The sequence below is a fragment of the Melozone crissalis genome, unplaced genomic scaffold, assembly GCF_028551555.1.
Source record: "Melozone crissalis strain CALT ecotype California unplaced genomic scaffold, PUWL_Pcris_2 ptg000187l_1, whole genome shotgun sequence".
Lineage (NCBI taxonomy): Eukaryota > Metazoa > Chordata > Aves > Passeriformes > Passerellidae > Melozone > Melozone crissalis.
In genome coordinates this window covers 2,460,451-2,473,423 of record NW_026535952.1, presented here as the reverse complement: position 1 = coordinate 2,473,423, position 12,973 = coordinate 2,460,451, and the positions used below count along the sequence as shown (strand labels likewise).

At 42.8% G+C, this 12,973-nt stretch overlaps 1 protein-coding gene across 2 annotated transcripts in view; it reads right to left on the bottom strand.

Moving 5' to 3' along the window:
* Positions 1-1,766: 1,766 nt before the first annotated feature.
* DOP1B (DOP1 leucine zipper like protein B) overlaps positions 1,767-12,973 on the bottom strand; it is a 248,579-nt gene continuing 237,372 nt past the window's right edge. For both annotated transcript variants that reach the window (XM_054293733.1, XM_054293732.1), the window contains one exon: positions 1,767-1,778. The gene's annotated coding sequence lies outside the window, so the exon portion shown is untranslated. The remainder of the gene's footprint in view (positions 1,779-12,973) is intronic.

Here is a 12,973-nt window from a genome sequence, read left to right as displayed (position 1 = left end):
AATAATAATAAGCATAATAAGCAAAATAATTTAAATATTTCAGAGCTTTTAATTAATGTACTTGTGTGAATTACTCAATTTCCTCCCCTGGAGCCACCATGTACAATGCAGCACCAGATTGGAACATCCCAGTCCTTCTTAAGCCCCCCCTGAAGGGTTTTTGTGTGTGTGACCCAGCAAACAGAGCCCCAGCAGTGGCTCTGTCACTGCCACTGTGGTTTTGCTTTGCTAATTAGAGATTTCACTAATTTTTAGATTATTTTTTTAGCTAATTCACCAACTAGCATGGTGGGTTCAGCGTTGGTTAATTACCAATGCACTCAATTCTTGTTGTGAGATAGGATTAGGAGCAAAGCAAAGCAGGTTTCAAACTTTAAAAGGGGATCAAGGAAAATGATATCTTTATTAAATCTGGGCAGGGCCTGGCACAACCTGGGGGCTCAGAAGTGCTTCAGCTGCTGGGCTGGGGCACAAAGGGCCTTTGTGGGCACGGCAACCTCTCTCTCTTTTCCAGCCGGGGGGACAAAAGGGCTGGGTGACCTCTGGCTGTGTCACTGAAAGGAACAACAGCCCGGGTTAAGAGCCTCAAGCCCCCAAAAGGAGCCCAAAGCTGCTCTTTAAAGCTTTGTCACTCCAAATTCGGAGGCAAGAGAAGCAGGGCTGGACCTGAGGCACGAGGGAAGACAGAAAAAAGCATCTAAAACATCTAAAACCATCTAAAGCACCTAAAAACCATTCAAAGGGACCATCTTCAGATGGCTTTTAGATGTTTTAGATGTTGGACTTCCAGGTTAGACTCAGTTTTAATGCTGTGACTTCACCCTGGAAGCAGAGATAGGAATAAAATCGTCTGTCCCCTCGCAGATTTGGAGGTTCCCATGAAAGTTGTGCTTTGCAAAAACACTGTCGGAGAATGACTTAAAGAAAAGGCCATGAGACATATAATTGAGAGAAAAGTATAAGGGAAATTAAAAGCAGTTTCTAACAGTTCTCAGCCTTCTGACTTGTATAAACAATTAGACTCTCTCAGGCATCATTCTATAAACAACGGAGTTCTCAGATTGTCTTCCCATAACAAGTAGAACACCGTCTCTGGGAAGGCCTGCCATCCTGAGAACAGATGCAGAGGTTTTGGTTTCTGGTTTCTGTTTTGGGTTCTGTTTTTAATAAACAATTGTAGGTATTCTAAAACAAAGGGAGTGGTTAGAAGTTTCTCTGTTAGCCTATCATGACATTGGATTACAGAATATTCATGGCGTTCGTTAGCACTGTTATTTAAGGTGATTGATTGATCAATAAAGTTGGAGTTCGATGCATTACCAGGATGGTCGTTCTCCCCTTCACTTCAATAAAACACAACTCTTTTTTTCTTGCAAAAACAACTCATTCTATCTGCAGAGCTTCCAAAAGATTTGAATCAAAATCTTCCTCTCAAAATTTTGAAGTTCTCTCAGTCACATAGGTCTGATTTAGCTGATGCAAGTTTTTTTAAAAATAATTAGAAATAATCCCCAAATTCCTGTTAATGTTAACAGGCCTGTGTAAACGAATTAAAAACTCTGAAATATTTAACTGATTATTATGCTTATTTCTATTTTTCCTCCTAGATATTATTTCCATATTTTTCTTCTCCCATTCGCTCAAATTTTTCTTTGCAAGATGTGTTTTCTTTATCTCTGTTTAATATTATGCTTTTTTTTTTCCTAGATTCCGCCTTAACTGACTCCTTCAGTGTTGGACAGGGTGGATCACATCCAGCCTCTGCTCCCACCCAACCCCTGTTGATATTTTCCTGCTGGGACATTTTCCTGCTGCCCCATCCCTGATTTTGGGAAGGAATTGCTCCTGGCAGTGCCCAAGGCCAGGTTGGACATTGGGGCTTGGAGCAGCCTGGGACAGTGGGAGGTGTCCCTGATATTGCAGGGGTGGAACAAAATGATTTTTCAGTTCCCTCCCAACCCAAACCATTCCATGATTCCATAATTCTGTGGTTTTTGCCTTTCCACATCCCCGTCCTCTAACAGATTGTCCTGGATTGTGAGGTAAGTCTGTGTTCTATTCCCGTCTGTCAGAGCTGGGGCAGTTCTCTGCTGTTCCTGGGGCAGTTTTTCCTTTCTCTCTCCCCCAGCCAACCCTCCCTCCAGGAGATCTCTGCTGTCCATGGCCACTGAGTGTCCCTGCAGGGCTGATCCAATCCCAGCATCCCATGGGGAGATGCTCCGCCCAGGGGAGGAGCCAAGCATTCCTCCCTGGATCCAATCTGAGGCGCTGGGACAGCAGAACAGCCTTTGCCCACTGCATTCCCAGAGGAGCAGCTGCCTCTTCCCCTGGAGCTGCAGAGGAAAACTCTCCCCTTGTGCAGGATCCCTGCTGCAGCAGAGCCACAGCTGGCACTGCAGGAGGGCTGAGCCCCCTGGGATGGGGCTGGGACACCGCCCTGACACACAGGGGACAGGGCACGGTCTCACTCTGCCAGTGGTTTGTTTTCTTTATTTTGTACTCTTGCATTTGTATTTTTAATTTTCCTAGTAAAGAACTGTTATTCCTATTCCCATATCTTTGCCTGAGAGCCCCTTAATTTCAGAATTATAATAATTCAGAGGGAGGGGGTTTATATTTTCCATTTCAAGGGAGGCTCCTGCCTTCCTTAGCACACACCTGGCTTTCCAAACCAAGACACAGACCCATCTGCTACTGGAACCCTCCAGAACCATCTCCCCTCTGCTCCCAACAATACCAAGCATTTTTGTGCCCTGTTCTGGGAATTATGAGACATTTTGTGCCCTGGCAGGATCCTGGTCCATGTTCCATCCTCTCCTGCCCTCGTCCTGTGGCACAGAAGTGGCTGAGAGGTTTTGGCAAGAGGACATGGATTTTTTACCGAGTTCCAGGTGTAATTTGATGTCTTCAGGTTGGTGAAGCAAACTGATTCTCTGTTCAATTATTGGGGCTGGACATTGCCTCAGGACAGGGATCCAAGTGAGAATCTCCCATGTTTTTCTCCATCCAATATTTTTGGTTGCCCAAAACTGCATTTATTCTGTGCCTTGGCCTCTGATTTCATCACTACATGGTCATGCTGAGTTTCTGTGCTGATCTGGAAGTCCCTGGTCCAGTTATCTAATTTGTGTTTGAGATTTGTGAAAGGAACTCACAATTTAGGCCCAACAGAGTGGGCCCAATGGAGTGGGCCTTCTCCACTCCATTTCCCATTCTTTTGGTTTCTAACAAAATTTCCAGAAGGATCCCTCACACTACCATGAACCAATTTCCTGGGAGATTGGTCCTGCAAAGTTTCTGACCACAGAAATCCTAGAATTATAGAATTATAGAATGGTTTGGGTTGGAAGGGACCTCAAAGCTCACCCAGTGCCACCCCTGCCATGGCAGGGACACCTCCCACTGTCCCAGGCTGCTCCAGGCCCAGTGTCCAACCTGGCCTTGGGCACTGCCAGGGATCCAGGGGCAGCCCCAGCTGCTCTGGGAATTCCATCCCAGCCCCTGCCCAACTTCCCATTGTTTCTATTTTGCTGCTTTTCCTTCCCCTTGGTTCGGAGCTCTCTCATTCCACTCCTCTTTCCTCAAGTTTCCTTCTGTGGGAGCCAGCTCCTCCCCAGCCCCTGGAATTGCCTCAGGGAAAGTTTCCTCCCTAACATCTTTCCTTGACCTTAAAATAAACATATTCAAAAGAAAATGGACAAAACTGTGTCCCTCAAGTTTTCTGGACAGCTGATTTGCCTCTCTGCCCCAGAGGATGTTTGGTGTCCATCTTTGCTCTTTCTTCAGGGCAGTACCTGCTGCCACCCTGGGCTCCTCCTGGAGACTGGCAGTGATGAGCTCCAGAAACTTTATGGGTTCAAACTGAAAGGAGGGAAATTTAGGTTGGATATTGGGAATTAGGAATTGTTCCCTGGCAGGGTGGGCAGAGGCTGGGATGGAATTCCATCCCTGGATCCCTGGCAGTGCCCAAGGCCAGGCTGGACACGGGTTGGGAGCAGCCTGGGACAGTGGGAGGTGTCCCTGCACAGAGAATTTGAAAAATCCCAATCTTCCATCTGAGTCTGACTCTCTGAGTGTCACAAGGAGAACAAAACTTCCAAAGCTTCTCTGCTGAGACTGAAGTGATTCAAACCACCCTTTGTAAAGCAGCCAAAGGAGATGTGACCACTGGGACAATGTCTGGTGGACCCCAGGAGGAATTTCTCCATGGAAAGGGAGCTCAGGCCTTGGCAGGGGCTGCCCAGGGAGCTTTGCAGTGCCCATCCCTGCAGGTGTCCCCTGGAGGTGGCACTGAGTGCTCTGGGCTGGGCACAAGGTGCCCATGGGGCACAGCTGGCACTCCATGGGCTGGCAGGGCTGTGCCAGCCCCAGGGATTTTGGGATTCTGGGATTTGTAAATTCCTGAAAGCCAGCAGCACTTCAGCTGCTTTGACTGATGGGATGATTCCCCTCTCTCTCAGAAGCTCATTTGAGTACAAAACAAACAAATAAATGCTCTCATGCCCCAGGGAATGGCTGTCACAGCTTCAGGGTTAGCAGCAGCTCACAAAACCCCTGTAACTTTCGCTGTCTCCACTTTGAGGAAAGGCTTCAGCGCCCTGCAATTACATTTCCCCTTCTCTGGCTGCTGCTTTCCCTCCTTGCCCCTCTCCTGAAGGGCTTTTTGCTGTTTTTTAATGAAATAGCTGAACAAACAGCAAGCTTGAAGGGAGGCAATGGGCTGGGGGTTACTAAGCAGCCTTTGTAAGGAGTGGGCACTGCTCAAACCCCCTCCTCCCTTTAGCTCCTGGCTGCTGTCTCACAGCAGCCCTTGTTGCATGGAAATTCTGACACTAAAACGCCAGCAAACTTCACATTTCTGCCCCCACATTCTGGTATATTTTTTATCACAGCATTTATTTTATCACCCCACAAAATCGCAGTGATGACTCTAAAATGAAAAGACCCCAGTGTGCACTATCCCCCCCAAAAATCTAACAAAAACATTAAATACATCCCAGGAAATAAAATTTATAGTGCAGGAAAGCTTTAGTGACTTCATTGCTCAGATTACCAGCTGGATATCAGTTTCATCAGCAGCAACCTCCAATTTCCTGTTGTGCTTATCACAGAATTACTGTTTTCTTTTTTTCATGTTTGCACAGCCCATAAGGCAGCAGCTAATTAAGAATAACATTAAATACAGGGGTTTTGGGTTGTTTTTATGATGGATTAAATGCCATGGTTGTTCTATGATATTTTGAGACATAATAATGTTAGAAAAATCAGGAACTGAATGTATATAAAACACAAATAGTGCTTGTATGTTTTCTTTTTTAGCTTTGGAAGAAGAATAATTCATGGCACTGGGTGTTTTAGGATTCCTGATTTAGGTTCTGCTTCGTGCCTTGGAAATGGCACAAATTTTGTGCCATTTGGAACAAAAACTTGGAAATTTGTTTCTTCTCACTGACTAATAAATGCCACCAGTTCATAATAATGTGATATATTCACATGGCAGTTCATAATAATGTGATATATTCCTACAGAAACTTGTTTGCCCCTTCTGTCCTTACCTGTATGAATCAGAAACTGTCAACTCTTTGTGCTTAAAAACTTCCCTGATCATCTTAAAAAATCACCCAGTTCCATCCCTTGCCATGGGCAGGGACCTTCCTTTTCCCAGATTTCTCCAAGCAAAAATGAATTTTTCATTTGGAAAAAAACCTGTACAGATATGCCGAGATGCAAAGCCAGCATTAAATGAACAAAATAAATTCAGCTTCATGACTATGTTAAGAAGCCATAAAAATGCTGTAGGTTTATAAACAGAGGAGCCCACAGCAAATTTCTCCTGTCCTCCTGCAAGCATCAGAATCTGCTGGTTGAAAAGTAAATATTAGCTGACATTCAAACTAAAGCAATAATTACCTGTGCAGGTAATTGTTTCCTATTTGCAAGACCTGACTCGTTGGCTACTGAAGCAGTTAAAATACAGGTGTGATGGTATTTTTCTTTATCTTTCTTTTTTTTCCCATGGAGAACAGTGAAGCAGTATTCAAAAATATTTCCTCTTTGTAGGTGAAATTTAGTTCACAAATCCACTGCACATAAAACGTTCACATTCTGCAGCTTGGGAACTCAGACTCCTCTTTTTGGCATTTAAACTCAGCCAGCCAGGATCAAGAGATTTTGAGCAAAAGTCCAATTAGCACTTTCCTTTCTTTTTCCTTTTTCCTTTCCCTTCCTTTCCTTTCCTTTCCTTTCCTTTCCTTTCCTTTCCTTTCCTTTCCTTTCCTTTCCTTTCCTTTCCTTTCCTTTCCTTTCCTTTCCTTTCCTTTCCTTTCCCCTTTTTTTCCTTTCCCCTTTTCCTTTCCCATCAGGGGTTTGACACCAACAATTGCTCTATTTCAAATATCACTGTGACTCTATAAACATTTCATTTATCTCACTGAAACAATGTTTAATTCATTGAATAAAGCCCTCTAAATACCTTGTAAAATTGTGTATTGTCAATATGGATCTAAATATGTGGATATGAACAGCTAATAAATTGTTTGGAGTAACAAAAGCTCACCCTGACTAGGAGTTCTTAAAAGCTTTTCCCATGAAGAAAAATGAAAAAATCCAGGGACAACAAGTTGCTCTCAGCTCTTCTGGGTGTTTCTCTTGTTTTAGCAATTAGGATAACAGTAATAGTAATAGTAATAGTAATAGTAATAGTAATAGTAATAATTCAGATGGCATGGTAACCTTACATTTCTGACACTCTCAACAAAAAATATTGCTAAAAATCACAGTTTGGAATGGTTTTGCCTCTTCTCTCTGCCTGCTGAGCAAGGTCTTGAGGCTGAGTGTGTTTTCAGCCTCATTTAGAGGAAGATTGACACTAAGGAGTAAAAAATTTGCCTCCACAGCTTGGGCCTCACTTCTTTTTTCTTCTGCTTCAGTCTTTTGCTAAGTGGTACCTGTTTAATTCCAGATAGTTTGGTTTATCTGAAAATTTTTTGTGAGTTTGAAATACCCAGTGTTAATGCTCAGCCAGAGGGGAGGAAAACCAGAACCCACAATGATTCCAGGGCCTTGGAACTCGTGTTCAGTGCAGGGCACAATGGGAGAATCTTTTTTTAAAGCAGTGCTGTAACACCCTCAGAAATTCACCCTCTGCCTATGAGGCAAAGAAGAATAAAATTATTTTCCCCTCTGTTGTTTCTGTGCCCAGGTTTTGTTGTGAATTTTCCATCTCTGAGCGGAGGAGGAGATGCCAAAGTGACCAGGAAATACCAACTACCTCTCCAGAACTTTCCTGCCTGTTCAAACAACTTGAAACTAGATCAATGGTGCTTGTGGTACCCCGCATTTATCCAGCAGCACTTGGATAATTCAGACTCTGCCCCAGAACCCCGGGATTAAGGCTGGAAATGACCTCCAGGATCTCTGAGCTCAGCTGTGCCCCATGCCCACCTTGTCCCCAGCCCAGAGCACTCAGTGTCACCTCCAGGAATTCCTTGGGCACCTCCAGGGATGGAGACTCCAAATCTTCCCTGGGCAGCTCTTCCCAAGGCCTGCTTGGGAAATGCAGGAAATCTGGAATACACAGGAGAACTTGACAGAGAGGCTCAGGTTGGACACCAGCAGGAATTTCCCCATGGAAAGGGTTGGGAAATGTTGGAAGGAGATGCCCAGGGGGGTTTGGAGTGTCCATCCCTAGAGATGTCCTGGAGGTGGCACCTTCCCATGAGGAAATTCCGTCTGATGTCCTCTGGTTCATCTGGAGGTTTTTTTCCTCTTGTTTTGTAGAGCATCCATGCCCTGCCTTGGTTCCTCTCCTCCTCCAGCCCTCTTTTGGTGGGAACCCAACAGCTGAACCTTCAGATTACCTGGAAAAAAACCCCAATTCCTGTGATTTTGGGCTCAGACACCCACGTGCTCCCATGAGGAAATTGCTCCTGGTGTCCAACCCTGTCCAACCCTCCCTCATCTGGAGGATTTTTCCCCTTGTTTTGAGAGCACCCATGCCTTCCCTTGGTTCTTCTCCTGCTCTAACCCCAGGCTCTTGGTGGGAACCCAAAAACATCCGCATATTACCTGGAAAAAAGCCAATTCCCATGATTTGGTGCTCAGACACTCCATGAGGAAATTGCTCCTGGTGTCCAACACTTCCCTGGCACTTCTGGAGGTTTTTGCCTCTCCTTTTGCAGAGCACCCATGCCTTGCCTTGGTTCCTTTTCTCCTCCAGCCCCAGTCTCTTGGTAGGAACAGAAAAACATCCACATATTACCAGGAAAAAACCCCATTCGTCTGATTTTGCAAACAGACAACCATGAGCTCACATGAGGAAATTCCTCCCGGTGTCCAACCTGAGCTTTCCCTGGCACATCTGGAGGTTTTTTCTTCTTGTTTTGAAGAGCATCCATGCCTTGCCTTGGGTCCTCTCCTCACCCATGTGCTCCCATGAGGAAATTCCTCCTGGAATCCAACCTGAGCCTCCCCTGGCACATCTAGAGGCTTTTTCATTCTGTTTTTAAGAGGATCCATGCATTACCTTGGGTCCTTTCCTCCTCAAGCGCTCTTTTGGTGGGAACCCAACAGCTGAACCTTCAGATTACCTGGAAAAAAACCCCGATTCCCCAGACACTCACATGCTCCCATGAGGAAATTCCTCCTGGTGTCCAACCTGAGCTTACCCTGGCATATCTGGAGGTTTTTTCTTTTCCTTTTGAAGAGCATCCATGCCTTGCCTTGGCTCCTCTCCTCCTCCAGCCCCAGGCTCTTGGTGGGAATGCAACAGCGCCCTCAGATTACCTGGAAAAACCCCAAGTCCTGTGATTCTGTGCTCAGACACCCACGTTCTCCCATGGGGAAATTCCTCCTGGTGTCCAACCCTTCCTTGGCACATCTGGAGATTTTTTCCTCTCCGTTTGAAGAGCATCCGTACCTTGCCTTGGTTCCTTTCCTCCTCCACCCCCAGACTCTTGGTGAGAACCCAAAAACACCCACAGATTACCTGGAAAAAACTCTCAATTCTCAAGATTTCGTTCTCAGACACTCCCATGAGGAAATTCCTCCTGGTGTCCAACGTGAGCCTCCCCAGGCACATCTGGAGGATTTTTCCTCTCCTTTAGAAGATCCATACCTTGCCTTGGTTCCTCTCCTCCTCCAGCTCTCTTTTGGTGGGAACCCAACAGCACCCTCAAATTACCTGGAAAAAACCCCAATTCCCAGGATTTCATGCTCAGACACCCATGTGCTCCCATGAAGAAATTCTTCCTGGTGTGCAACCTGAGCCTCCCCTGGCACATCTGGAGGCTTTTTCCTTCTGTTTTTGAAGAGCAACCATGCCTTGCCTTGGTTCCTCTCCTCTTCAAGCCCTGTTTTGGTGGGAACCCAACAGCTGAACCTTAAGATTACCTGGAAAAAAACCCCAATTCCCGTGATTTTGGTGCTCAGACACCCACGTGCTCCTGAGGATCTCCACCTCAGGCCAGCCCCTGGTGCTCCTGGGCTGTATTTTATTTCAACAGGTGCCTCAGGAGCAGAGCAGCAATTCAGGCAGCACTCACCTCCCATCAGGGCACACGTCTGCAGCCCTGCAGCCGCTTATGCCCAGCCACATTTGTCCTGCTCACCACACATCCTGAGGTATTCGTGCTGCTCTCTGCAGATCCCGTTTCTGGGAGGACTTAGTGCTGCAGGAATTCCGGACAAAGGCTCCTTTAAAGCAGCCCCATCCATCCATTGTGTCCTGGATTTCACTCACACGTCCCGAAATGAGGCTGGGGGAAACGCTCCTGCCTTTGGGAATCCCCCTGGGAGAGGGGGAAAAAACCTCTGAGTTTCAAGTGTCAGCCCTCCAAAGGAATCCCATGGGATTCCCACTGCCTTCCAGCCCCTCTCAGCTCTAAATCTCTGCTCTAAAAGTGGGAATATTTCTACGCTCAGGCGTAACGCGCGCACGGAGCAGGGAGCGCTGCTCCTGGAGGGGAAACTTGGCCGTGGTTCAGGGAGTGCTCCATGTTTTGGAGACTGTCATGACAGGCAGGGATTAGATTGTACATGAGTGGTGATGAGAATTCCTCTGCTGACATGTGGGGGCCGTGTGTTTCCTTGCCAGGAGGGCTGAGCCACGTAATCCATCTTCCTCCCTGAGCAAAGAGCCCAGCGGCCACAGAGGCTCCCTGTTTTTGCACAGCAGCACAAACGGAGCACAGAGAGAGCCTGGATCCAAGCAATTATTAATTCTGGCTTTCTCCCCCTTCATTATTTGGAGTTTGTTACCTTGGGTAGATGTATAAATGGGCTGGGTTGGGATATTTTATATATATATAATTTTATATCTAATTACAACATATAAATATAAGATATATAATATAAATATATATGTATAATATATATTTATAATAAATAAATAAATAAATAAATATATTTATTTATTTATTTATTTATATATTTAATTTCAAAAGCCCTCATTGCTTCTTATTTACTCTGGGTTATAAGCAGGGCATGTTTCCATATAATATATAATATATTATATAATATATATTATACATTATACATTATACATGATATATAATATACTATATAATAATATATTATACATTAGATATTATAATATTATAGGTTATATATTATGTACATTATACATTATATACAATATACTATATATTACATATGACACATTATATATTAATATATATTATATATTATATATTATATATTATATATTATATATTATATATTATATATTATATATTATATATTTTATATTATACATTATATATTATATATTATACATTATATATTATATATTATATGTAATAATAGTAAATATATATTAATAAATAATTATAGATTTTCTATAATAAGTCCAAAAAAATTCGTACTTTTCATAGTTTACTTTCCCACTTTTTGTGGGGGACAGTGCACCCAGAGAAGTATGGGAGGAGCTGCAACACCAAATTCCCCACCAAAAATTGCTTATCAGCAATATGGTTATTGATTATCAGCAGTATTGGTTATCAGCACCTGGTTATCAGGTCATAAGCACAGGTTTATGGTGAATATCTCCTTTTAGTTTATGGTGAATATCTCCTTTTATCCCCATCAAAAATTGCTTATCAGCAATATGGTTATTGATTATCAGCAATATTGGGTATCAGCACCTGGTTATCAGGTCGCAAGCACAGGTTTATGGTGAATATCTCCTTTTAGTTTATGGTGAATATCTCCTTTTATCCCCATCAAAAATTGCTTATCAGCAATATGGTTATTGATTATCAGCAATATTGGGTATCAGCACCTGGTTATCAGGTCGCAAGCACAGGTTTATGGTGAATATCTCCTTTTAGTTTATGGTGAATATCTCCTTTTATCCCCATCAAAAATTGCTTATCAGCAATATGGTTATTGATTATCAGCAATATTGGGTATCAGCACCTGGTTATCAGGTCGCAAGCACAGGTTTATGGTGAATATCTCCTTTTAGTTTATGGTGAACATCTCCTTTTATCCCCATCAAAAATTGCTTATCAGCAATATGGTTATTGATTATCAGCAGTATTGGCTATCAGCACCTGGTTATCAGGTTATAAGCACAGGTTTATGGTGAACATCTCCTTTTATCCCCATCAAAAATTGCTTATCAGCAATATTGGTTATCAGAACCTGGTTATCAGGTCATAAGCACAGGTTTGTGGTGAATATCTCCTTTTAGGTGTCTCATTTCGGGAGCAGTAAAAATACAGAAGTGAAATTTCTCTCTTCTCTGTTCTATCTGGTGTATCACATTACTGTTGATATTTTAACAGGATTTGTTTCAAGGGAGCTGCTGGCAGAATTTTATTTTTGTAGAGTGCAGACTGAGTGGACTCGACATCTTTTTATTTTAAATCAGTGCCAGTTTTTATAACTGATCAGCCCTTATTATTTTAGCTAATTACACGTGGAGCTGGCAGGAAGCTAAAAACCCCTGGTAAGTGTGTTTCCACTTCTGTCAGAGTCACAAGGTGAAATATTTTGGAATATTTTGGAATCTTCCCCCAAGCCATGCAAGCCACGATGGCATTTTCAGTCTGGGCAGCACATAATTATGCTCATTAGCAATTTCTGTGCTCCCCACTCTTTTTTTTTTTTTTCTCCTCTCAAATAAAATAAAAACAAACCTAGAAATTCATGCCAAGCAATAAAACCTTGAGATTAGCAGGCTGTAAAAATGGTATCTGCCATTTCAGCACAGCAAGTTTTGATTTGGGGGTTTGAGTAAGATCACAAGTGATTAAACAAGTACAATAAATGGAATATTTTCATGATGTTTCCAGTAAATCTCACCAGGCAAGAAGATTTACAGCGTGTCTATAGCAGTTGGAGGTCTGAATAAACAGAATTAATTTATTAAAATTCACTCTTATCTTGAGCTGAGCATGGCCCAGTGCTTGTGCTGCAAATGCAGGAGCAGCTTTTAAACAATCTCATCATCTTCAGTTTTGGGTTTGTTGTTCAGATGAAACCAAAACTCAACCCCCAGAAACTCAGCACTTTTCTCTTTTTGTGGCAGTTTCCACCCTGGGTAATGATTTAACTCAGGCTTCTTAAACCTCAGGCTGTGCTGGCCTAAAATTTGCTAAACTGAGCTCAAACGTGGGGTTCGGCAGCAGCAACCAGGGTCAGGAAGCTGCCCTGTGGTGTGAGGTACTATAAATGAAATTATTCTTATTTGAGAGATTTAAAATTAATATATTGATTTTAATATTAATACTAATAGCAATACTAATATAATGACTAGTATCAATATTAATATCATATATAATATATTTATAACATACAATCTATAACATATAACACGTCATATAATGTATATAAAATATAATAAATATATAATATATACAATATGCAATTATATAATATATAATATATGATAATATATAATGTGCAATATATAATGCACAATATTATATAATATATAATATATAATATAAATATATAAAATATAATATAT